This window comes from Triticum urartu, chromosome 1A (genome assembly GCF_056163025.1).
Source record: "Triticum urartu cultivar PI428250 chromosome 1A, HENAU_Tu73, whole genome shotgun sequence".
In the NCBI taxonomy this organism is placed as follows: domain Eukaryota; kingdom Viridiplantae; phylum Streptophyta; class Magnoliopsida; order Poales; family Poaceae; genus Triticum; species Triticum urartu.
The window spans coordinates 398,627,173-398,653,477 of NC_141873.1; the positions used below are offsets into that span (position 1 = coordinate 398,627,173).

Below are 26,305 nucleotides of genomic sequence, written 5' to 3' on the forward strand. Positions count from 1 at the left end.
AACTCCAGCCTGGTGCCCAAGGATTCATGCAACTGATGCCAAAATTTGGATGTGAACTGAGTACCTCTATCAGACACTACCTTCCTTGGGACTCCATGCAGACAAACAATTTTAGACATATAATTTTTTGCTAGCTGAGCACTGGTATAAGTAGTCTTTACCGGGATGAAGTGAGCAACTTTAGTCGGATGATCAACAACTACCCAAATAGAATCATAACCTGACCGAGTCCTGGGTAGGCCTGTAATGAAATCCATACCAATCTCATCCCACTTCCAATCAGGTATAGGCAATGGCTATAACAAACCTGCTGGTCTCTGATGTTCCGCCTTAACTCTTTGGCACACATCACATGTTGCAATATACCCAGCAATTTCCCTCTTCAGGCTAGGCCACCAAAATCTTTCCCTCAAATCCAAATACATCTTAGTATTACCTGGGTGAATAGAAAAAAGTGAATCATGCGCCTCCTGAAGAATCAACTTCCTGATGTCTGCATCTTGAGGTACACAAATACGCTTCTCAAACCATATGGCTCCATGTTCATCCTCATGGAAACCTTCTGCCTTCCCTTTAACCATATTCTCTTTTATCTCAGCAATCTCCTTATCATTCTTTTGAGCTTCTCTGATCCTGTCAAGCAAAGTAGGCTTTACCTCAAGTGTTGCTAAATATCCCTTAGGAACCATCTCCAACCGGAGATTCCTGAACTGCTCACATAACTCTGGTGGCATATCATCAATATTAACTGCATTAGCATGGCTCCTACGACTCAATGCATCAACAACAACATTAGCCTTACCAGGATGATACTGCACATTCAAATCATAATCCTTAATAAGCTCCAACCATCTCCTCTGCCTGAGGTTCAAATCCTTCTGAGTAAAAATATACTTCAAGCTCTTATGATCAGTAAATATATCACAATGATTGCCAATAAGATATGGCCTCCAAGTTTTCAATGCATGCACAACTGAGGCTAACTCCAAATCATGTGTAGGATAATTAGCTCATGATTCTTAAGCTGACGTGAAGCATATGAAACAACTTTACCTTCCTGCATCAAAACGCTCCCAAGTCCTTGACGAGAAGCATCACAATATACCTGGAAGTCCTTATGTATGTCTGGCAGAGTTACGAATGGTGCTGTAACCAAACGCTGCTTCAATTCCTGAAAGCTGGCTTCACATTCATCAGTCCAAACAAACTTCTTCTCCTTCTTCAATAATTCAGTCATAGGCTTTGCAATCTTGGAAAAGTTCTCAATAAACCTCCTGTAATAACCTGCAAGGCCCAAAAAGTTGCGAATCTCTCCAACTGGCGTGGGTGTCTCCCACTCTGTAACTGCAGCAACCTTAGATGGATCAACTGCAACTCCATTACCTGACACAACATGTCCAAGGAATGCTACCTCATCCAGCCAAAACTCACATTTGCTGAACTTGGCATACAACTGATGTTCCCTCAATTTCTCCAATACCAAACGCAAATGCACCTCATGCTCTTGCTTATTCTTGGAGAACACCAATATATCATCAATGAAAACAACCACAAATTTATCCAAGAACTTCATAAACACCTTGTTCATCATATTCATGAAGTATGCAGGGGCGTTAGTCAATCCGAATGACATAAAAGTATATACATACAACCCATACCTCGTGGTAAAAGCAGTCTTGGGAATATCTTGCTCACGAATCTTCAATTGATGATAACCAGAATGAAGATCAATCTTAGAAAACACAGTAGCTTCCTCCAACTGGTCAAATCGATCATTTATCATAGGCAAAGGATACTTATTCTTAATGGTTACCTCATTCAGAGAACGATAATCAACACACATCCTCAAGGTCCCATCCTTCTTCTCCACAAACAGAACTGGGGCTCCCCAAGGTGATGAACTTGGGCGAATAAATCCTTGCGCCTGCAATTCTCTTATCTGCTTCTTCAATTCCTCCAACTCTTGAGGAGGCATTCTATACGGTCTCTTTGCAATAGGTCCAGTGCCTGGTATTAAATCAATCAGAAACTCAATATCTCTATCTGGTGGCATACCTGGCAACTCCTCTGGAAACACATCTGGATAATCCCTCACAACTGGCACCTCTTCCAGGCTACCCCCCTTAAGAGAGTTCACCTGCACCTGATTACGCTTATACTTACACACATATTTGATCCTCTTCCCTCCTGGTGCACTGAGAGTAATAGATCGACTGGCACAATCAATACGACATTTATATAACTGCAACCAATCCATACCCAAAATAATATCCAGACCTTGTGACTTCAATATAATCAAGCCCGTAGGAAAATCATGCTTTCCAATAGACAAAGTCAACTGATGGCAACCAACACCTGCTATCATCTCAGCTCCTGGGGAACTCACTCTAATAGGCATACTAAGTGTTTTGGTTGGCAATCCATGTTTATCAACAAATACCCTCAAAATAAATGAATGAGATGCACCAGTATCAAAAAGAACAAGCGCGGGTACTGAGTTAATCAAGAACTTACCAATCACTGCATCAGGTTCATTATAGACCTCCTCAACATTAACATGGTTGACATGACCCTTTTGGAAGGGGTTCGGCTTGCTGACTCCTGAATCCCCATTACCATTCTTGTTCCCTGGACAAGCATTGGAGTAGTGGCCCATCTGCCTACACTTATAGCATTGAACCTGGCTAATATCCCTCTACACAGGCATACTCTGGTGGCTCTGGTTATTATTCCCTCCATTACCATTACCATTACCTCTACCATTGCCATTGTTACTCTTGTGCCCATTGTGATGATGGTGGCCATTATGGTTGTGGCCATTCCCTCCATGATGATTATGCCCATTACCTCCATTACCATGATATGAAGTGCGTGGCTTCTGTTGTGGTCCTGAATTATACCTGTTATTATTGTTGTACTTCCTCTTGCGATTCTCTATGGCATGTTGCTTTCCCTCCAGCACAATAGCCTTATCAATAAAATCCTGGAAATTCCTAAAAGTGGCCACGGTCAACTGAAGGCTCAACTCATCATTAAGGCCCTCCAAGAATTTCTCTTGCCTAGCTGCATCAGTGTTAACATCATTAGGAGCATAACGTGCAAGATTATTAAATTCCTCCACATACGCATTAACTATGCGACCTCCCTGGCGCAAACTGCGAAACTCCTTCTTTTTCAGACTCATAGCACCAGCAGACACATGTGCAGCACGGAAAGCATCCCGAAACTGAGGCCATGTGATAGCAGCAATGGGATAAGTGACCAAGTAGTTTTCCCACCAAGCTGCAGCAGGACCCTCCAAAAAATGTGAGGCAAACCTCACCCTCTCTGCATCAGTGCATCCAACCGTCTCCAGGTTCCTATTGACTGCACGGAGCCAGTCATCAGCCACAATAGGTTCAGGGGAACTGGAGAACCTCTGAGGATTCAACCTCAAGAACCTGGTAAGCATATCCACAGGTGGCGGTGGCGGCGGATTGTTGTTGTTGTTATTGTTGTTGTTCTGGTTCTGAGTAAGCAACTGGATCAACTGGGCCTGTCCCTCAATAACCTGCTGTATGTATGGTGGTACTCCATTGCCATTGTTATCTCCTCCTGCTGTATTGCGTCTAGTATCACGCCTCGGCGGCATCTGGTGGCCAAGCATAGATGAGTTATAGATATAATAGGGCCAAAAGCTATGTATATATAAATATATTCTACCCATATGCATAATATGATCAAGCCAACAAAACAAAACAACGAATAACACCAACAAACAAACAACAAACAATATGGTAATATATATATAGTCGAATAATTTCGACACTAAGCAATTTAACAAACAACTACCAACCAAGCAAACAATCTAGTATCTTCATACCACGAAAGTGGGCATAATCAGATACGCTAACACGATAACGTTGCAATATAAACAAACATGAATGGTGGTCTCAGCACTAGTTCCTACTTAACTGTTCAAGATACTTGAGGGGGTTAACTAATAAACAGTAAGAAGTATAACTAGTTTATAAAATAATTTTCACTCCTATGGCTTTTCTAATCCATTTTCTAGGGTCACGTCCTACAGTCAACACACTGCTCTGATACCATATGTAACGACCAAACCTCGAAGGATTTGAGTCTCTGTGCTTACCGTGCTAGTCCCTGGATCGAACTCGCTAGCACACACAGTATAGATGAATACCAGAATAGCAAGTGCATCATTTATTACATCGTATGATCCAGAATATATAAAATAAAACAATCTGCATAGCACTTGGCTAGCTTTATTCAATCAAACAGCGGAAAGCAGCAGAAAATAACGACGAGTCCCATCATAGTCCACTGGCGATGCTGAGTGCAGACTCGCGATCCTAACGGTACCTCACTCTTCGTCAGAATATCCTACAACATGAGACGTTGCAGCCATATAGGTCAATACTTGGAATGTATTGGCAAGTTACACAGGAGTAATAATAAAGCAGACCTACATGTATATGCATAGTATATCAAAAGAAAGGCTTGATGGTTTATTTTGCGGAAAGCTGATTTTATCCTCATAACTACCTAATAGTCAAATTTTTATTTAGTTATTTTATTACTACAATTAAATTCACAAGGTTGAGTTGGAAAAATCAACTCCAACCTACCCTTTATTAAGTTGCCCAACAAATTTATTAAGTGTCACATCTGTCAAGATCATCCAACAACTGTAATGGCATAGTGGCTCAAAGTTGCCCATAACCGGGGGCACGGCTAATCATGATTAGTTTTAGTACTCTGCAGAGTTTAGTACGCTTTACCCACTGGACCCAACCCGAAGGTTGAGACGAAGTCTTTCAGAAGCAGTCCCCTAGTCCCAACAGGAGGCCCATCCCAACTATTATATCTACATCTGCTGGCACATCTGGGTAAGGGTCCCACAACTGATCAACTAAGCCAGAGCCCATTTAGCCAGTGGTCGCACATGGAAGCTACTAGTCACTAAGTCTGTCTGATCCTTTTGAGCCTGGGCGGCCGTCCACTTACATTTAGAGGGTATAAACCATGATGTTCTTGAAACCACCCTAGCAATACCACTTCCGCCCAGAGGTGAATTAAATCCTGAGTTTCTACTCAAATTATTATATATATAATCCTCACATAAGCTCAATGAATACACGATCCAACCCCGTCTACAAGCATAGCAAAACTACAACTACCACGAACTGCAATGACGGGAGATAGCTCAACAGCATAACCAAAATATATAGTATTCCTATACATGCATATATTCATAGTGTGATATAACTACATGCATAGAAAACAATAGGTAAAGGATGATCAACATGTAACTTGCCTTGGTTCTGGTTCAGAAAGTCACACTCCTGACAATAGCTCGCGTCGCACTCCGGACAATCTACACGTTTCACACAATTCAACAAATCAATCACCGGAACATGAATAGCACCAAAACAAAACCAATAGCAAGAAAACCATTTTTAAAACTCAAAAACAGAAGCTTAGTAGCACCTAAAATGCACTATGGTCACAATGCAAAAAAGAATCACTTAAAACCGACAAACGGTTTGAGAGTTACGGCCTCCGGAAGATTTAATTCAAATTCAAACGAATTCAAATTTGAACAATGCAAACATGTGCAAAGTTGGTACTGTGATAATGTGCTGATTTTTGTGAGTACACAGGAAAAAGAATTACCTAAATTGGACTTATAGAATAAAAGATATAACTAGTTGAATTTTTAGCTGAAATCTGAAAAAGAAAACAGAAAACAACAGAAAATGCATGGGCGCTGTAGCGAACTCCTGTAGAAGCTCCTGTAGCGACGTGCCACATGGCAGCATGTGATTGGCCGGGAAAACTCCTGCGCGTGCGTGCTCACCGGAAACAGAGAAAACGGCAGCGGTCTGGGGCGTTGGTGGCGGCGCTCCTCCAGTGGGTCTCCGACGAAAGTGTAGTGGCAGATGGGTTCAGCAATGAGTTGCGGAGGTGGTGGTGGTGTCGGACGGCGACGGGGTTCCTTCTGTAGCCGGCGGCGACCACGTGAATAGCCGCTATGCTCCGGTGGCGGCGGACAAGCTTGTCCCTCCCACGATGTTGCGTTTCCGGCCACGAGAAAGTGTCAGGCGAGAGAGGATTTGAGAGGGGGTTCGAGGGGTGCAGGCAGCGCGGCTCTGCGGTCTCTTACGGCGGTGGAAACGACCGGCGAATCGGCGGCGATCGGCGTGGACTTTGGCGAGATCCGTTTTGCCCTAGCTCCCGCGTGCGGCAACAAGGAAGATCGAGGAGAGGGGTGCGGGGTCTCTCGAGCAGTTGGGCTCACGTACGGTGTCCCTAGGTAGCACGGGGTTGACCAGGGGAGCGGGACGAACCGGCTCGGCCTCGGCATGCGTGCGTGCGTGCGGCGGCTGTAGTGTCCGGCTCGGGGTAGGGGACGGGTGCGTGGCGAGGTCCGCTGGCAGAGAGAGAGAGAGACAGCGGGTCGGGCGCTGGTGCGGGTCGGATCGGGTGCGGGTCAGGCGCGGTTCGGGCGCGGCCGACTGCTGCGCTTACCGCTTCGCGATTAGGTGGGCTGCGGGCGAACGGGAGGCTGCTGGGCCGTGGCCGCGAGCTGGGCCGCGGTGCGGAGCTGCGCTGTGCTGCGCTTCGGTGTTGCGTGCTGTGTTTTTTCCTTTTCTTTAAACAAAAACTACAGCAGTAAAAATAACTAAAAATAAAACCACAATATAAAAACTAAATAAAAATACGTAGACACACAGTAAAAATAGCCCTATAGCTATAAACTACAGGAACACTAGTTCCAATACTAATTCAATTTTGGAAATTCATTTTGATGCAAAAGGCCACACAAACAATAAAATAACACACAATTAAAATACTTAGAAAATTGCAAAAAAATTACCATAACATATCAGATGAACTGGAAACAATATTCTGCACATTATGAACATTTTTAAACAGGGGAGAAGTCATGTTATCTCCGCTCCAATAAATTGCCTTTGGTTGCATAATGATTCGAATATTTCAGAAAAAGCAAATAATGCAATAAAAATATGATATGCATATGAATGATCTATTAACATCCTAATTTAGTAAAATTGGGATGTTACACCTCCCTTCTTAGGGACACAATGGACAGGGCTTACCCACTGACTATCAGCAACAGGATAAATTATACCTGCCTCAAGGAGCTTTAGTATCTCCTTTCTTACCACTTCTTTCATTTTAGGATTCAGCCGGCGTTGATGATCACGAACTGTTTTAGCATCTTCTTCCAAAATAATTTTATGTTGACATAGAGTGGGACTAATGCCCTTAAGATCATCAAGAGTATACCCAACAGCAGCACGGTGCTTCTTCAGAGTTTTCAATAATCTCTCTTCCTCATGCTCTGAAAGGTTAGCACTAATAATAACAGGATATATCTTTTTCTCATCAAGATAAGCATATTTAAGAGTATCAGGTAACAGTTTAAGCTCAAACACGGGATCACCCTTGGGTGGAGGAGGACCCCCTAGGATTTCAATAGGTAAATTGTTTTTCAGAATAGGTTCATGTTTAAAGAATACTTCATCTAATTCCCTTCTTTCATTCATAAACATGTCATTTTCATGGTCTAGCAAATATTGTTCTAAAGGATCAGTAGGAGGTACGGCAATAGAAGCAAGACCAATAATTTCATCCTGACTAGGTAATTCTTCTTCACGGTGTTGTCTACTAAATTTAGAAAAATTAAATTCATGAGTCATATCATCTAAACCGATAGTAACAACATCTCTTTTGCAATCTATGGTAGCATTAACAGTGTTCAAGATGGGTCTACCAAATATAATGGGACAAAAGCTATCTTGTGGGGAACCAAGAACAAGAAAATCAGCAGGATATTTAGTTTTCCCACACAAGACTTCAACATCTCTAACAATTCCCATCGGTGAAATAGTATCTCTATTGGCAAGTTTAATTGTGACATCAATATCTTCCATCTCATCAGGTGCAATATCATGCATAACTTCTTGGTATAAGGAATAAGGTATTGCACTAGCACTAGCACCCATATCACATAAGCCATGATAACAATGATCTCCTATTTTAACAGAAATAACAGGCATGCCTACCACAGGTCTAGGTTTATCTTTATCACGAGGTTTAGCAATTCTAGCAGTTTCATTACAGAAATAAATGACATGCCCATCTATATTATCAGACAAGAGATCTTTAACAATAGCAATATTCGGTTCAACTTTAACTTGCTCAGGAGGTGTATATGTTTTAATATTGCTTTTACGAACTACAGTTGAAGCTTTAGCATGATCCTTTATCCTAACAGGGAAAGGTGGTTTCTCAACATAAGAAGTACGAACAAAAGGATCATTATAAGTGATAATCTTTTCTTCTACTTTAATAGGTGCATCTACTTTTACTTCTATGGGAGGATGATATTTAAACCACTTCTCCTTGGGGAGATCAACATAGGTAGCAAAAGATTCATAGAAAGAAGCTATTATCTCAGAGTCAAGTCCATATTTAGTGCTAAATTTACGAAAAATATCGGTATCCATAAAAGATTTAACACAATCAAAACTAGGTGTCATACCTGACTCCTTACCATTGTCGAGGTCCCAATCTTTGGAGTTGCGTTTAATTCTTTCCAATAAATCCCATTTGAATTCAATAGTCTTCATCATAAAAGACCTAGCACAAGAAGTATGAAGCATGATGCGATTGTTACCAGAAAGCCGAGCATAAAATGTTTGAATAATCATTTCTCTTGAGAGCTCATGATTGGGGCATGAATATAACATTGATTTAAGCCTCCCCAAGCTGTAGCGATGCTTTCTCCTTCGCGAGGCCAAAAATAATATATGTAATTGCGATCACGATGAACAAGATGCATAGGATAAAACTTCTGATGAAATTCCAATTTCAATCGTTTGTAATTCCAAGACCTCATATCATCACATAGCCTATACCATGTCGATGCATCTACCCTCAAAGATAAAGGGAATACCTTCTTCTTAACAACATCTCCGGGTACACCTGCAAGCTTAAATAATCCACAAACTTCATCCACATATATCAAATGTTCAACAGGATGTTTTGTTCCATCTCCTAAAAAAGGATTAGCTAGCAGTTTTTCTATCATACCCGCGGGAACTTCAAAGCAAGCATCTTCATTTTTATTTTCATTTTCAGTAGGTTCAGTAGGTTGAGGAGCAACTCTTTGCTCTACTGGTCGGGGTGAAGATACCCCGAACAAGCCCCTCAGAGGATTACTTTCCATAGTAACAAGTGACAGTAAACTTCAGCACACTATATAAATTTTTCCATACCAAATTCCACCTACCAAAGGCGCTTCACTCCCCGGCAACGGCGCCAAAAAAGAGTCTTGATGACCCACAAGTATAGGGGATCTATCATAGTCCTTTCGATAACTAAGAGTGTCGAACCCAACGAGGAGCAGAAGGAAATGATAAGCGGTTTCCAGCAAGGTATTCTCTGCAAGTACTGAAATAAGTGGTAACAGATAGTTTTGTGATAAGGTAATTTGTAACGAGCAACAAGTAAAAAAAGTAAATAAGGTGCAGCAATGTGGCCCAATCCTTTTTGTAGCAAAGGACAAGCCTGGACAAACTCTTATATGATGTAAAGCGCTCCCGAGGACACATGGGTATATCGTCAAGCTAGTTTTCATCACGTTCATATGATTCACGTTCGGTACTTTTATAATTTGGTATGTGGGTGGACCGGTGCTTGGGTGCTGCCCTTACTTGGAAAAGCATCCCACTTATGATTAACCACTATTGCAAGCATCCGCAACTACAACAAAAGTATTAAGGTAAACCTAACCATAGCATGAAACATATGGATCCAAATCAGCCCCTTATGAAGCAACGCATAAACTAGGGTTTAAGCTTCTGTCACTATAGCAACCCATCATCTACTTATTACTTCCCAATGCCTTCCTCTAGGCCCAAATAATGGTGAAGTGTCATGTAGTCGACGTTCACATAACACCACTAGAGGAGAGACAACACACATCTCATCAAAATATCGAACAAATACCAAATTCACATGACTACTAATAGCAAGACTTCTCCCATGTCCTCAGGAACAAAAGTAACTACTCACAAAGCCTAAACATGTTCATAATCAGAGGGGTATTAATATGCATATAGGATCTGAACATATGATCTTCCACCAATTAAACCAACTAGCATCAACTACAAGGAGTAATTAACACTACTAGCAACCTACTAGCACCAATCTCGAACTTAGAGACAAGAATTGGATACAAGAGATGAACTAGGGTTTTGAGATGAGATGGTGCTGATGAAGATGTTGATGGAGATTGCCCTCTCCCGATGAGAGGAGCGTTGGTGATGACGATGGCGATGATTTCCCCCTTTGGGAGGGAAGTTTCCACAGCTCCGCCAGAGCCCTAGATTGGTTCCGCCTCGTGGCGGCGGAGTTTCGTCCGAGAAGATGGCTTATGATTTTTTTTCCATAGAAAGACTCCATATAGCAGAAGATGGCCACCGGAGGGCCACCAGGGGGCCCACGAGGTAGGGGGGCGCGCCCCCACCCTCGTGGGCAGGGTGTGGCCTCCCTGGTGAAGTTCTTGCTCTCAATATGTCTTATATATTTGGAAAACAACTTCCGTGAAGTTTTAATACTTTTGGAGCTGTGCAGAATAGGTCTCTAATATTTGCTCCTTTTCTAGCCCAGAATTCCAGCTGCCGGCATTCACCCTCTTTATGTAAACCTTGTAAAATAAGAGAGAATATGCATAAGTATTGTGACATAATGTGTAATAACAGCCCATAATGCAATAAATATTGATATAAAAACATGATGCAAAATGGACGTATCAGCTAGCTACCCGCATTCGTGCGTCCGTCCGTATGTCGTCGTTAAGAGGCTCGGTCCCCGAGGAACTAACTCCGGTGACTAAATGACGCACTCGGATGCTTTGGCCTCACCAGAATGTGGTACTTAAAGCGGCAATTCCCAGCTAACCTCCACACCATAGCGCATCATCTTGCAACCTGGAACCACATCCGCCATGACCGCGAGCGCGAATGCTCTGTGGGAGAGCTTTGTCTTCGGGGATGAAGCTCAAGGTCGCCGCCCTCGCTCAAGTCGCCGCTCGCAGTGCAATAGCGGTGTAGCCAGACGCGGACGCTACCGCACAAGCGGTGGCCACTATCGGTGTCAAAACCGACGGATCTCGGGTAGGGGGTCCCGAACTGTGCGTCTAAGGCTGATGGTAACAGGAGGCAGGGGACACGATGTTTGCCCAGGTTCGGGCCCTCTTGATGGAGGTAATACCCTACGTGCGGCTTGATTGATCTTGATGATATGAGTATTACAACAGTTGATCTACCACGAGATCATAGAGGCTAAACCCTAGAGGCTTGCCTATGGTATGATTGTTGTTGTCCTACGGACTAAACCCTCCGGTTTATATAGACATCGGAGGGGGTTAGGGTTACACAGAGTCAGTTACAAGGGAGGAGATCTACATATCCGTATTGCCAAGCTTGCCTTCCACGCCAAGGAAAGTCCCATCCGGACATGGGACGAAGTCTTCAATCTTGTATCTTCATAGTCCAATATTCCGGCCAAAGGATATAGTCCGGCTGTCCGGAGACCCCCCTAATCCAGGACTCCCTCAGTAGCCCCTGAACTAGGCTTCAATGACGATGAGTCCGGCGCGCAGATTTGTCTTTGGCATTGCAAGGAGGGTTCTTCCTCCGAATACTCCATAGAAGATCTTGAACACGAGGATAGTGTCCGGCTCTGTAAAACAAGTTCCACATACCACCGTAGAGAGAATAATATTTCCACAAATCTAATCTGCTAACACGTTTAGTAACATGACATCATGCCATGGCCCGGTCTTTATTCGAACCGTTTTTCTCAACCAGCACTACACATATCGCGAGGCGGTTTTCCTGACAAGTCTTGTCAAAGCAGAGATCGTGTCCCCCTTATTACGGGATTCTCTTCAATACGGACATGGGTAACCCAATCGTGCATGTTGGTATGACTCCTCGATTTTAGGCAAGTCCCAAACGGCCACGAGGAGGACGCTTGTTATTCACCTCTTTATAAAGAGGCCAAGGCCTGTCCTTTTTTCCCTCTCGTGCTTAATGAATCCTTCCCCCGCCTCGAGTTCCAACACCCAAGTCTCAGGTCAGGCGCTTCGGACCTTCAACCATGTCTGGATCCAACCTTCAAGATCGGTGGATGCCCTCCTCTGTCACAGAGGAAGACATCAAGAAGCTAAGAGAGGCCAGATATCTGACCGTCGAAATCTCGCACAGGCCGCCTGCCCGAGGGCAGGTCATCCCCACTCCCAAACCCAATGAGAGTGTTGTGTTCATCTCTCACTTCCTCCGAGGGCTAGGGCTTGCTCTGGATCCCTTTGTTAGGGGGCTCATGTTCTATTATGGGCTGGATTTCCATGATCTGGCCCCGGATTCCCTCCTTCACATCTCGTCGTTCATCGTCGTGTGTGAGGCCTTCCTCCGCATTACCCCACACTTCGGCGTGTGGCTCAAGATTTTCAATGTGAAGCCGAAGATGATCGAGGGGCGACACGCAGAGTGCGGAGGTGCCGTAATAAGCAAAAGTGCTGATGCTCCATGGCCAAAGGGTTCCTTCCCATAGGTGTCCAGTTTGTGGCAGCGGGAGTGGTTTTATATCACAACTCCCAGGAGTACCAAGTGGGTAGCCACCCCTGCCTTTCGCTCAGGCTCCCCACCACAACTGACATCATGGATCAACAAGGGGCTGAACTTGTGGCCAGTGAATGATGTGCCGATATTGCAGAGTCGCATCCGAGATCTCCTTGAGAGAGATGTCAGCCTGGTCTCGATAATGCAAGTCATGCTAGTTCGTCGGGTCCCGCCTTGCAAACGTCGACCCCTCCGTATGTGGGAGTTCAACCCGGAAGGACCGTGAATTATTCAGCACTTCCTCGGCATGACGCTCGAAGAGATGTACAAATTGTTCTTCGGACCACAAATAAGGTGTCCGGACACCACCGAGGATGTGGGTCTGAGCTGCAATCGCCGAGATACCCAAGTAAGTAAGCCCGTGGCCGAACACGCTGTCTTTTTATTTATCATAACATCATTCTGAAAAAGTCGCTCTTTGACCAGGACTGGGTGACAAAGGCGAAGATGATCAGGTGTTCGGCCTCCCTTCCCGAAGGTTCAGCAAATCCAGTACTAGCCAGAATGCTCGAGCCGGTGCCTTATCAGGCTCCCTCAGGGGAAGATAAAGGGGAGAATAAAGAGGCTGAAAGCGGGCCTCACTCATTATTCATCCAAACCGAGGGAATGAGCGCCTCCGCGAAGGAGGATAACCAGGGAGAAGAATATGAAATTCCCTCTCCCCAAGGAAGGAAGAGGACCACCTTTGAAGACCCGGAAACAAAGGTTTCCAAACGGGGGAAGAAATCTTCGCCAGAGGGTCCTGCCTCGGAGGGTACTCTTTCCGCACAGTGTCCGCAAGGGGATCAACCCTCTACCGAGCTGTAAGTAAACAAAAAGTACTTAATAGTAAAAATATCCTACATTACTTATGAAGATAATAACCGAAGCATATATCTTGCAGTTCAGATCGCAGCCCTTCTCGGCAGAGTTCGCCTTCGGGGGATCTTCTTCCGGAGATGATGGAGAGCGAAACACCTCCCCCTGCCACCCCGCCTCATGAGGCGGGCGACCCTGAAGTGTCGTCGCGGAGGGTTTCTCCTGATCCTCCAAGGCCAGAGGGTAATCCTTTGGCCACCCAAAGTCCTCAGTATTCCGCTCCTAAATAGAGAAATAGAAAGATTCCGAAACCGTACAGTGTGCGGTCGGACGCACTGAAGGATTTTCTGGAGCAAGCGGCCATCTCAGAAGCGCATCGTACGCTAATGGGTACGGTGATTGAAAGGATTTCATCCGCCGAAAGCGGGTTGCATGAAGCTTTTATGAGTCTGCTGAAAGGCTTTGAGGTACGTGAAATAGTGTATGTTTTTGACAGTACCACACACGTTAGGTGTGCCCTATGCAGATAGTAGCCCCTGAGACTCTAGTTGTCATCGAGAATGGCGGCAAATAGAGGATCATAGTCCCAGGTAATAATCAGACCGCCGTCATGTGCAGGTGGCTGAAGGTCTGGTGGCTAGCCGGACTGGTGAGTTTGCCAAGCTGAAGCGGCAACTTGATGTGGCAGATGCCGACATCGTGCTTGTCAACAAGCGGCTCGACGAGGCACAGGGTATGTGATTTCTCCGGTGATGAACACATAGTAAGAGGAGCATGATGCCAATATCTTTAATATGTTGTGACTGCAGATGGAGCTGCCACCATGGAGACCCTTCGGGCGGAACTTGCCCGAGCCAAGGAACAAGCCAGAAATAGCGATGTGGCCGCTCTAAAGGTGGTCGAAGAGCTGAGGGCCGAACAGGCAGCACATTGCCAGAGGAAGGAAAGAATGGCCAAGATGGCCGTTGAGTTGAAAGATGCCGCCGACCGTTTCCGGCTTCTTGAAAAAGAAAACCGAGCGAAGGCGACGGACCTGGAGAAGGCCATGGTAGCAGCCAAGGAAGCCCGCTCCAAAATCAGAGTGACGAAGGAGGAGCTGCGTCAAGCTGGAGATATCGCTGCTGGGAAGCCCTTTTTTTTGCAGACTAAGTTCGGAGATCTGAAGTATGCCCCTCTTGATCAACTATGGAGTTCTGTAGACGCATACGTGGATTTGGCAGCAAGTGCCGCTGATGCGGCCGAGTACTTCAAGGATCAAAAAGATCGTGAAGTGGAAAAGCTGTTCTGGTCACAATGCCATGCTCCAGTGCATCCGCTGCTGTTGAATGAGCGAATGGCCGAGTGGGCCGAGCTCCATAGGTTGTCCGGACTTGCCATGAGGTCTATTGTGGATCATCTGTGGCCAGAAGGGCCAAGGCCGAATAGTTACTTTAGTTTAGTGCAACAATTCCTTGGTGCTGTGCCGCACATCGACGCTATGAAGAGGTCGGCGTGCATAGAGGGTGCGCGGATGGCACTTGCCCATGTGAAGACATACTGGGCAGAGATGGAGGCCACCAATATTGCAACATAGGGTTCGGCCGTGGGCCGAGTAGCTGCCGAGCACTACTTTGAAGAAGTCCTTGAAGGCGCTCGTTCGATAGAGGCTCAGTGCTCGAAGAATATTATGTTCTAGTGACATGTATTCCCATTGTAAAAACAATGTTTTATTGAATTATAAAGGCTGTGTTTATACTTTTGCCTGAAAGTATTATGATGCCTCCTGTGCGGCCGTTTATGTATATATGAATATAACCTGAAAGTTTGCAGTCGTCGGCTTCACCCCCACACATATAATGCGGGGGTGTTCGCAAAAAACGCGTATTCACACTTGATCCAACGTCTTGGTCCATAAAGGAGGTGGTAGCGCAATGAACGAGGCAATCAGACTATATTGCTTTAACACTTTCACTTAGCCATAGGAGTTTGACGGTGGGACTACTATATAGCCCCTGGTACTTCCGCGCTTGTCCGAATACGGGGCGCGTACGTACATGACCGGGAAATGGCCCTTCGTTAATGCAGAGGAATCCCGAAGATTCCACTAAGTCATCGAGTGGTTGACCAGTCTCGCGCTTTATCATGACAGTCAGTTTTCGGCTTTCTCTACTAAGGTGCTCATCCAAATGAACCAGGGCACAATCGCAGTAGTTCTCCCGGTGTCGCCTTAGCCGATAGAGCGGAACGTAAGGTAGCAAAACAGGGGAGCCGGGCAAACCCAACATTTGACCAAAGACATGATTCGGAGCTGATGCATATAAGGCCAAACTTGCGACGCCGAACACTCCCTAAGGTATTCGGTCTTTATAACATATGCCGGGCTGAACAATGCCCTTAATAATAAACCCCGAGTGTCCAGGTACATGCAATATCCTGACGTGGCCACATGCCAATAGCGCCAGCATCCTTCTCGGTTGTATTGAGTATCAGTAGGATGTGAATCAACAAGTGACAGTAAAAAAGGTTTACGCAGGGTCTTAATCTGAAAAGAAACCTTTGAGCGGGTCCCTGCTGCACGTCTGTGCCTATGTCTCCGTTGTGCCGTGTCCTGGACGGGTGTAGCACGATTGTCATCTGTAAAAGAGAAGAACTTAGGTGAAAGTTGCCGTGCCAGAAAATTGGTTATTATCAATAAGCCATTAAAATTCAAGATAAGTCAAGTTGAGCCGAACTAGCCCTGATTACACGCGGGAAGCCCCTGGTACCATCTATGAGGGTTTAACCATCAAACCAATCTCATGTGTATGTAGTGATGCACCGGACTCGTCTAACCGTGTCCGTGGTCTTGACGACCTGTCATTTATTCTGGTTGGTGAGGCCGTCTAGTGCTCGGCTGTTAAAGCCGTCGTACGTTCTTCCGTGCATAGAGAACGCTTAATATTTCCATTAACTGTGATGGTGCCATGTGGACCGGGCATCTTAAGCTTGAGAGAAGCGTAATGCGGTACTGCATTAAAATGAGCGAAAGCCGCTCTTCCGAGTAGTGCTTGATAGCCACTTCGGAATGGAGCGATGTAGAAAGTTAACTTTTTGCTTCGGAAGTTGTTGGGAGAACCGAATACAACCTCTAGTAATAGAGAGCCCGTACAGCGGGCCTCTGGGCCTGGTATTACTCCCTTGAAGGTAGTATTACTGTGGCTTATTTTTGTCGGGTCTATCCCCATTTTGCGGATTGTGTCCTGATATATCAGATTTAGACCACTGCCGCCGTCCATAAGGACTAGTGTGAGATGGTATCCGTTTATTATTGGGTCTAACACCAAGGTAGCCAATCCTTCATGCCGGATGCTTGTCACGTGATCCCCGCGATCAAAAGTGATCAGGTAGGCCAACCAGGGGTTGAACTTAGGGGTGACGAGCTCTTTGGCGCGTATGTCTCGGAGTGCATGTTTGCTTCTCCTGTTCGTCACATGGATCATGTTTACTGTTTTAACCTATGGTGGGAATTTTTTCTGTCCTTCAGTGCTTTGCTGGCGAGGTTTGTCCTCGTCTTTGCTTGGTGTCTCCCCCCTTTGTGTTCGGTGTTTAGCTTACCAGCCTGCTTGAAGACCCAACATTCTCTGTGGGTGTGATTTGCAGGTTTATCGGGGGTGCCATGAATCTGGCATAGTTTGTCGAGAATCTTTTTTAGGACAGACGGTCCATCTCTGCTGCCTTTGAAAGGCTTTTTCCGCTGACCTGGTCGAGAGCCCCTGAATCCGGCGTTGACCACTGTATTATCTGGGCTGTCTTCTTTATTTTAACGCTTTTTTTTACTGCGTCGTGGTTTTCCATTGCCATCCCTGACTTCAGATGTGCTTGGGTCGCTGGTGCTACTGCGGGCTAACCAGCTATCTTCGCCCGCGCAAAAGCGGGTCACGAGGATTGTCAGGGCTGCCATTGTTCTCGGTTTTTCTTGGCCGAGGTGTCTGGCGAGCCATTCGTCTCGAACGCTGTGTTTGAAAGCTGCTAACGCTTCGGCGTCCGGACAGTCGACGATTTGGTTCTTCTTAGTGAGAAACCTGTTCCAAAACTTTCGGGCTGACTCTCCGGGCTGTTGAATTATATGACTTAAATCATCTACATTCGGAGGTCGGACATAGGTCCCTTGAAAATTAGCCCAAAAAGCGTCCTCGAGCTCCTCCCAACTTCCAATTGAGTTTTCGGGGAGGCTTTTCAGCCAGTGCCTAGCTGGTCCTTTAATCTTGAGGGGCAAGTACTTGATGGCATGGAGATCGTCTCCGCGAGCCATATGGATATGGAGGATAAAATCCTCAATCCAGACCCCAGGGTCTGTGGTCCCGTTGTACGCCTCTATAATCACTGGTTTGAATCCTTCTGGGAATTCGTGGTCCGGCACCTCATCGGTGAAACATAGGGGGTGTGCAGCACCCCTGTATTTGGATGTATCATGGCGTTCAGACGGTTGTAGTATTCGGTTTTGATTTTGTGCCAGAGCGCGCTTCCTAGATCCATAGATGGATCTGGTCATACTGGATTTTTAGCGCAAGTCCTCACGTAGATCGTGTGTTGACTTATGTGCGATCTTGTTAGCCGCTCTATCGCGGTCACAAGGTGGTTTATCCGGCCGGTTGGCAGTTTTATTTTTCGGCTGTATGGGCTCTAAGGCCTCATCGTTGAATTCAGGTAATAGCTTGCACTTTGGATAGATCTTTGTGTGGTAACCTCCACCATACTTTTCTTCGTTGTCGAACACTTTGTTCCACCTACTGTTGAGCGTATTTTGTTCGTCCTTAAGCCTTTGCTTCTGCTTCTTCAGACTCCTCGCTGTGGCAATAAGCTTTATGCGGAGGTTCTCTTGCTCCAAGTGCGTTTCCGGGATGATGTGTGCATCTTCGTCCGGACTGTTTTCCTCCCTAGAGGGGGTTTGATGAGGTTTATCCTCGGCGTCGCCGTGTTCGGACGTCGGGTCTGTACTATGTTCGCCGTTTGTAGCTTCATTGTGCTCTGCCGCCGGGGCGATGTGGTTGTCGTTTCCTCTGGAGTCGACTGGAGTGTTATTTTCTCTTGCGCTGTTATCGCTGTTTTTGCCGAGGAGGGATTTAGAGCGGCGCCTACGCCGACGCTTTGTTTGCTTCTTGGAGGGGTCATCCTTCACTATTTCCTCCCATTCCTCGTCATCGTTTTCTTTGGGTGTATCCACCATGTATATGTCATGTGATGAAGTGGCTGTCCAGTGCCCTGTGGGCACTAGTTCCTGTTCCTCTTCTGCATCGTCGTCCATACCGTCGATGTTTGCGGAGTCGAAATCGAGCATGTCGGCTAAATTCTCGACAGAGGCTACTAAGTGGGTGGTGGGTGGGCAGCAAATTTCTTCATCGTCCGCATCCCATTCTAGCCGGACATAGTTCGGCTAAGGATCTCCTAACAAGGAGAGAGAGACCTTAATGAATTTAGCACATCGCCGAAAGGTGAGTGCTGAAAGATATCCGCGGAGGTGAACTCCATGATCGGCGCCCAATCAGATTCGATAGGCACGGATGCAGGTGGCTCGGAGTCCGTGGCCGGAGACGAATCCAGTGGTTCGGCAACATGGCTCTCGTAAGGGGTGATGTCAGTATTCAGCTCTATCGCCACTGAGAGTGCGGCCTCCATGGCAGGGTCTATCCACCCGTCCTCGGATGGCGCAATTTGCTCCGAATTGAGGGCCGGAGTAGTTGCAGATGCGATCTCCCGAACACTGTCCGACAACAGAGTTACGTCATGCTGGTCATGATTGTGCGGTGCACCTGACATGGGCTCGAATCCGTCAAAGATCAAGTCTCCGCGGATGTCGGCAGTGTAGTTTAGGTTTCCGAACCTGACCTGATGGCCAGGGGCGTAGCTCTCGATCTGCTCCAGATGGCCAAACGAGTTGGCCCGCAGTGCGAAGCCGCTGAATACAAAGATCTGCCCGGGGAGAAAAACCTCACCATGGACCGCATCGTTACCGATGATTGAAGGAGCCATCAAGCCTTATGGTGACGACACAGTGGAACTCTCAATGAAAGCACCAATGTGGTGTCAAAACCGGCGGATCTCGGGTAGGTGGTCCCGAACTGTGCGTCTAAGGCGGATGGTAACAGGAGGCAGGGGACACGATGTTTACCCAGGTTCGGGCCCTCTTGATGGAGGTAATACCCTACGTCCTGCTTGATTGATCTTGATGATATGAGTATTACAAGAGTTGATCTACCACAAGATCATAGAGGCTAAAGCCTAGAGGCTAGCCCATGGTATGATTGTTGTTGTCCTACGGACTAAACCCCCCAGTTTATATAGACACCGGAGGGGGTTAGGGTTATACAGAGTCGGTTACAAGGGAGGAGATCTACATATCCGTATTTCCAAGATTGCCTTCCACGCCAAGGAAAGTCCCATCCGGACCCGGGACAAAGTCTTCAATCTTGTATCTTCATAGTCCAATAGTCCGGCCAAAGGATATAGTCCGGCTGTCTGAAGACCCCCTAATCCAGGACTCCCTCAGCCACGATGGCGGCCGACGACGGGAGCACTGTCAGCCACGTATCCTACCTGCTGTCGTCCAACGTCCAGCACCGCCGAGGTCGGGGACTCCTCCGAGGATGAGTAGGACATGGGAGGCGGCAGGGCATGGTGTGCCAACTGGCCGGTCCGTCTCCCGTGTTCTACTATTCCTCGCCGAAGAACGCACCTTCACTTCACGGGTCTTGAACCCCGCCCCCGTACATGGAGATCGTAGATGGAGGACGTCGGTCACCGCCGTAGAATAGGTTTAGGGTTGGGTTTCTTTTATTTTTTGTCCTATAAAAGTTTGAAATGTAATGAAAATTTGCCGTGTTTGCATTAATCTTGGCCGGTGTATATGAACTTTCACAATAAGATAGTATATTGTAGGAGTACTAGCAAGATGCCCGTGCATTGCACGGAACATTAAGATCTTGTGGGAGAAAAGGATGAACGGGGGACGGCCTTATCTGCAAATGTGGAGAGGAGTGCGGGTAAATTGTCATAGTTTCCTTCCTATCCATTAGATATAGAACAGGCGACCTATATTGCAGGATGGCGGGCACACCATCATCACCAACTCTACTTTTTATTGAACCAAGACAAAGCTAACATGCGAAGTAAATAAACGCATAGGGTCTACATACACAATTTATTGATAAGTCTCCATCGTATCTACTTTTCCAAACACTTTTGACCTTGTTTTGGACTCTAACTTGCATGATTTGAATGGAACTAACCCAGACTAACACTATTTTCAGCAGAATTGCCATGGTGTTATTTTTGTGCAGAAATAAAAGTTCTTGGAATGACCTGAAACTTCACGGAGAATATTTTTGAAATTTATAAAAAATACTGGCGAAAGAATCAACACTAGGGGGCCCACACCCTGTCCACAAGGGTGGGGGGCGCGCCCCCTGTCTCGTGGGCCCCCTGAGGCTGCACCAACCTCAACTCCGACTCTATATATTCATGTTCGGGGAGAAAAAAATCAGGGAGAAGTATTCATCACGTTTTACGATACGGAGCCGCCGCCAATCCCTAATCTCTCTCGCGAGGGGGGGGGGCTGATCTGGAGTCCGTTCGGGGATCCTGAGAGGGGAATCCATCGCCATCGTCATCCAACCTTCCTCCATCACCAATTTCATGATGTTCACCATCGTGCGTGAGTAATTCCATCATAGGCTTGCTAGACGGTGATGGGTTGGATGAGATTTATCATGTAATCGAGTTAGTTTTGTTAGGGTTTGATCCCTAGTATCCATTATGTTTTGAGATTGATGTTGCTATGACTTTACTATGCTTAATGCTTGTCACTAGGGCCCGAGTGCCATGATTTCAGATCTGAACCTATTATGTTTTCATGAATATATGTGAGTTCTTGATCCTATCTTGCAAGTCCATACTCACCTACTATGTGTTATGATCCGGTAACCCCGAAGTGACAATAATTGGGACCACTCATGTATTCACTAAGTGTTAATGCTTTGTTTTGGTACTCTATTAAAAGGAGGCCTTGATATCCCTTAGTTTCCAATAGGACCCCGCTGCCACAGGAGGGTAGGACAAAAGATGTAATGCAAGTTCCTGTCCATAAGCACGTATGACTATATTCAGAATACATGCCTACATTACATTGATGAACTGGAGCTAATTCCGTGTCACCCTATGTTATAACTGTTGCATGAGGAATCACATCCGATATAATTATCCATCACGGATCCATTGCCTACGAGATTTTCATATATTGATCTTTGCTTAGTTACTTTTCCGTTGCCACTATTACAATCACTACAAAACCAATACTGTTACTTTTGCCACCGATACCGTTACTTCCATATTGCTTTTCTACTAAATACTTTTTGCAGATATTAAGTCTTTCAGGTGCAGTTGAATTGACAACTCAACTGTTAATACTTGAGAATATTCTTTGGCTCCCCTTGTGTCAAATCAATAAATTTGGGTTGAATACTCTACCCTTGAAAACTGTTGCGATCCCCTATACTTGTGGGTTATCAAGACTATTTTCTGGTGCCGTTGCCGGGGAGCATAGCTCTATTCTTTGAGTCACTTGGGATTTATATCTGTTGATTACTACGAAGAACTTGAAATATGAAAGAACCAAGATTTATCCCTCAACTACGAGGGGAGGTAATGAACTTATGTGTAGCTCTGCACTTGATTGACCTTCTGTTATGAGTAAATTTGCGACACCTACTCCTGCTATTCATTCCGATATGTCGCATGTTATTGATGATGCCACTTCTGCTATGCATGATGCTTATGATGAAACTACTTCTATGCTTGTTAATATTGTGCCACTTGGTGAATTTCTTGATGAACAACTTGCTAGGGTTATGAAATTATTGAAACTGATAATATTGATGAAAGTGATGATGAAAATTCTCCCCCTAGATATGAATTGCCTGTTGTGCCTGAGGGTTATGTTATGGATGAAGAAACTGCTAGAGGTTTTTTAGGTTGCAATGATAGATATGATCTTAAGAAATTGTTAGCTAAGCTAAAAGAAAAATCCTTGAATGCTAGAATGAAATATGACCCTGCTTTTGCTACTTCACCTATATGTATCAATGATAAGGATTATGAATTCTCTGTCGACCCAGAGTTAATTACTTTGGTTGAATCTGATCATTTCCATGGTCATGAAACTGAAACTGTTGTGGCACATCTTACTAAGTTGAATGACATAGCCACCCTTTTTACTCATGATGAGAAAACTCGCTATTACTTTATCCTTAAGTTATTTCCGTTCTCATTAAAGGGTGATGCTAAAACATGGTTTAATTCTCTTGATCCTGGTTGTGTGCGTAGTCCCTAGGATATGATTTATTATTTCTCTGCTAAATATTTCCCCGCTCATAATAAACAAGCTGCCTTAATGCTTTGCCTGATCATCCTCTCAAGAAAAATGAAATACTTGATATCTTTTATAATGGACTAACCGATGCTTCCAGAGACCACCTGGATAGTTGTGCTGGTTGTGTTTTCAGGGAAAGAACTGTTGATCAAGCTGAATTGCTATTGAATAATATGTTGAGTAATGAAAATGATTGGACACTTCCTGAACCAACTCCAAAGAAAAGGGGTATTCTATTTCTCAGTCCTAAAGATATGCAAGAGGCAAAGAAATCTATGAAAGAAAAGGGTATTAAAGCTGAAGATGTTAAGAATTTACCACCTATTGAAGAGATACATGGTCTTGATAACCCGACATAGGTAGTAAAGGTAAATTCTCTCCATAGATTTGATGAAGGTGATATTCCTCGTAATAAGTCTGCTAGCCAATGCTTGGATGAGTTTGATAATTTTATTGTTAAGCAAGAAAACTTAAATGCTTATGTTAGTAGACAATTGAAAAGTAATGCTTATATGATTGAACACTCGAGTGATTATATGTCTAGAGTTAAAGGTGAGATTAAACTTATTAGTAAACATGCTTCTATGGTTACCACTCAAGTAGAACAAGTGCTTAAAGCTCAGAATGATTTGCTTAATGAATTAGATAATTAGAAAAATGAAAATGATGTTAGAGTTGTGACTAGAGGGGGTAAATGACTCAGGAACCTTTGTATCCTGAGGGCCACCCTAAGAGAACTGAGCAAGATTCTCAGAGAACTAATGTTGATGCACCTAGTTTTTCTAAGAAGAATAAAAAGAAAAATGATAGGACTTTGCATGCTTCTAGTGAACCTGTTGCTGACACACCTGAGAATCCTAATGATATTTCTATTTCTGATGTTGAAACACAATCTGGTAATGAACATGAACCTATTGATAATATTAATGATGATGTTCATGTTGATGCTCAACCTAGCAATGACAATGATGTAGAGATTGAACCTTATGTTGATCTTGATAACCCACAATCAAAGAATCAACATTATGATAAGAGAGACTTTATTGCTAGGAAGCACAGTAAAGACAGAGAACCATGGGTTCAGAAACCCATGCCTTTTCCTCCAAAACCATCCAAGAAAAAGGATGATGAGGATTTCGAGCGCTTTACAGAAATGATCAGACCTATCTTTTTGCGTATGCATTTGACTCATATGCTTAAAATGAATCCTTATGCTAAGTATATGAAAGATATTGTCACAAATAAAAGAAAGATACTGGAAGCTGAAATTTCCACCATGCTTGCCAATTATACTTTTAAAGGTGGAATACCAAAGAAACTTGGAGATCCGGGAGTACGAACTATACCATGCTCCATTAAAAGAAACTATGTTAAAACTGCTTTATGTGATCTTGGAGCCGGTGTTAGTGTTATGCCTCTCTCTTTATATCGTAGACTTGATTTGAATAAGTTGACACCTACTGAAATATCTTTGCAAATGGCTGATAAATCAATTGCTATACCTGTCGATATTTGTGAGGATGTGCCTGTTGGGGTTGCAAATGTTACTATTCTAACGGACTTTGTTATTCTTGATATTCCCGAGGATGATAGTATGTCGATTATCCTTGGTAGACCCTTTTTGAATACTGCAGGGGCTGTTATTGATTGCAACAAAGGCAATCTCACTTTTCATGTTAATGGTAATGAGCATACGGTACACTTTCAGAGGAAACAACCCAAGTCCAAAGTATTAATTCTATTGGAAAAACTTCAACGATTACTATTGGAGGTTTTGAATTTCCTCTTCCTACTGTCAAGAAGAAATATGATATTCTTATTGTTGGGGATGTGCATATCCCCGTTGAGGTAACCTAGTGTTATTTGAAAATTCTCCGGGTTCATGTTATTCGGAAAGAATTTGTTAACAAGACTTGATCAACCTTGTTAGTGGATTCCTTTTGATGAGCATAAGATGGATGAAGTTAGAAAGCACAACTCTGTACCCTCTTTTTACTTTCTGTTATTTACATTAAATAAAGCAAAAATAGTATCTTTTGTATATTTTCTGAATTATCCTTGCAATAAAACATACCCCGAAAATAAAAGTTCTCCAAATGCCCTGAAAATTTTATATGATTTTTTCTAGAATATTTAAGAATTATTGGCACTGAGAACACACCAGAGGGCCTCATGATATCTACTACACAACCTTCTTCTTGTAGACGTTGTTGGGCCTCCAAGTGCAGAGGTTTGTAGGACAGTAGCAAATTTCCCTCAAGTGGATGACCTAAGTTTTATCAATCCGTAGGAGGCATAGGATGAAGATGGTCTCTCTCAAGCAATCTTGCAACCAAATAACAAAGAGTCTCTTGTGTCCCCAACACACCCAATACAATGGTAAATTGTATAGGTACACTAGTTCGGCGAAGAGATGGTGATACAAGTGCAATATGGATGGTAGATATTGGTTTTTGTAATCTGAAAATATAAAAACAGCAAGGTAACTAATGATAAAAGTGAGCGTAAACGGTATTGCAATGCGTTGAAACAGGGCCTAGGGTTCATACTTTCACTAGTGCAAGTTCTCTCAATAATAACATAATTGGATCATATAACTATCCCTCAACATGCAACAAAGAGTCACTCCAAAGTCACTAATAGAGGAGAACAAACGAAGAGATTATGTTAGGGTACGAAACCACCTCAAAGTTATTCTTTCTGATCGATCTATTCAAGAGTCCGTAGTAAAATAACATGAAGCTATTTTCTCCGTTCAATCTATCATAGAGTTCGTACTAGAATAACACCTTAAGACACAAATCAACCAAAACCCTAATGTCACCTAGATACTCCAATGTCACCTCAAGTATCCGTGGGTATGATTATACGAAATGCATCACACAATCTTAGATTCATCTATTCAAACCAACACAAAGTACATCAAAGAGTGCCCCAAAGTTTCTACCAGGGAGTCAAGACAAAAACGTGTGCCAACCCCTATGCATAGGTTCATGGGCGGAACCCGCAAGTTGATCACGAAAACATACATCAAGTGGATCAATAGAATACCCCATTGTCACCACGGGTATCCCACGCAAGACATACATCAAGTGTTCTCAAATCCTTAAAGACTCAATCCGATAAGATAACTTGAAAGGGAAAACTCAATCCATTACAAGAGAGTAGAGGGGGAGCAACATCATAAGATCCAACTATAATAGCAAAGCTCGCGATACATCAAGATCGTACCACCTCAAGAACACGAGAGAGAGAGAGATCAAACACATAGCTACTGGTACATACCCTCAACCCCGAGGGAGAACTACTCCCTCCTCATCATGGAGAGTGCCGAGATGATGAAGATGGCCATCAGAGATGGATTGCCCCCTCCGGCAGGGTGCCAGAACGGGTCTAGATTGGT

The 26,305-nt window shown here is 44.5% G+C and overlaps 1 pseudogene; it reads right to left on the reverse strand.

Annotated features, from left to right (window-relative positions):
• Positions 1-296: 296 nt before the first annotated feature.
• LOC147991412 (uncharacterized) lies at positions 297-3,631 on the reverse strand (annotated as a pseudogene).
• Positions 3,632-26,305: the final 22,674 nt, after the last annotated feature.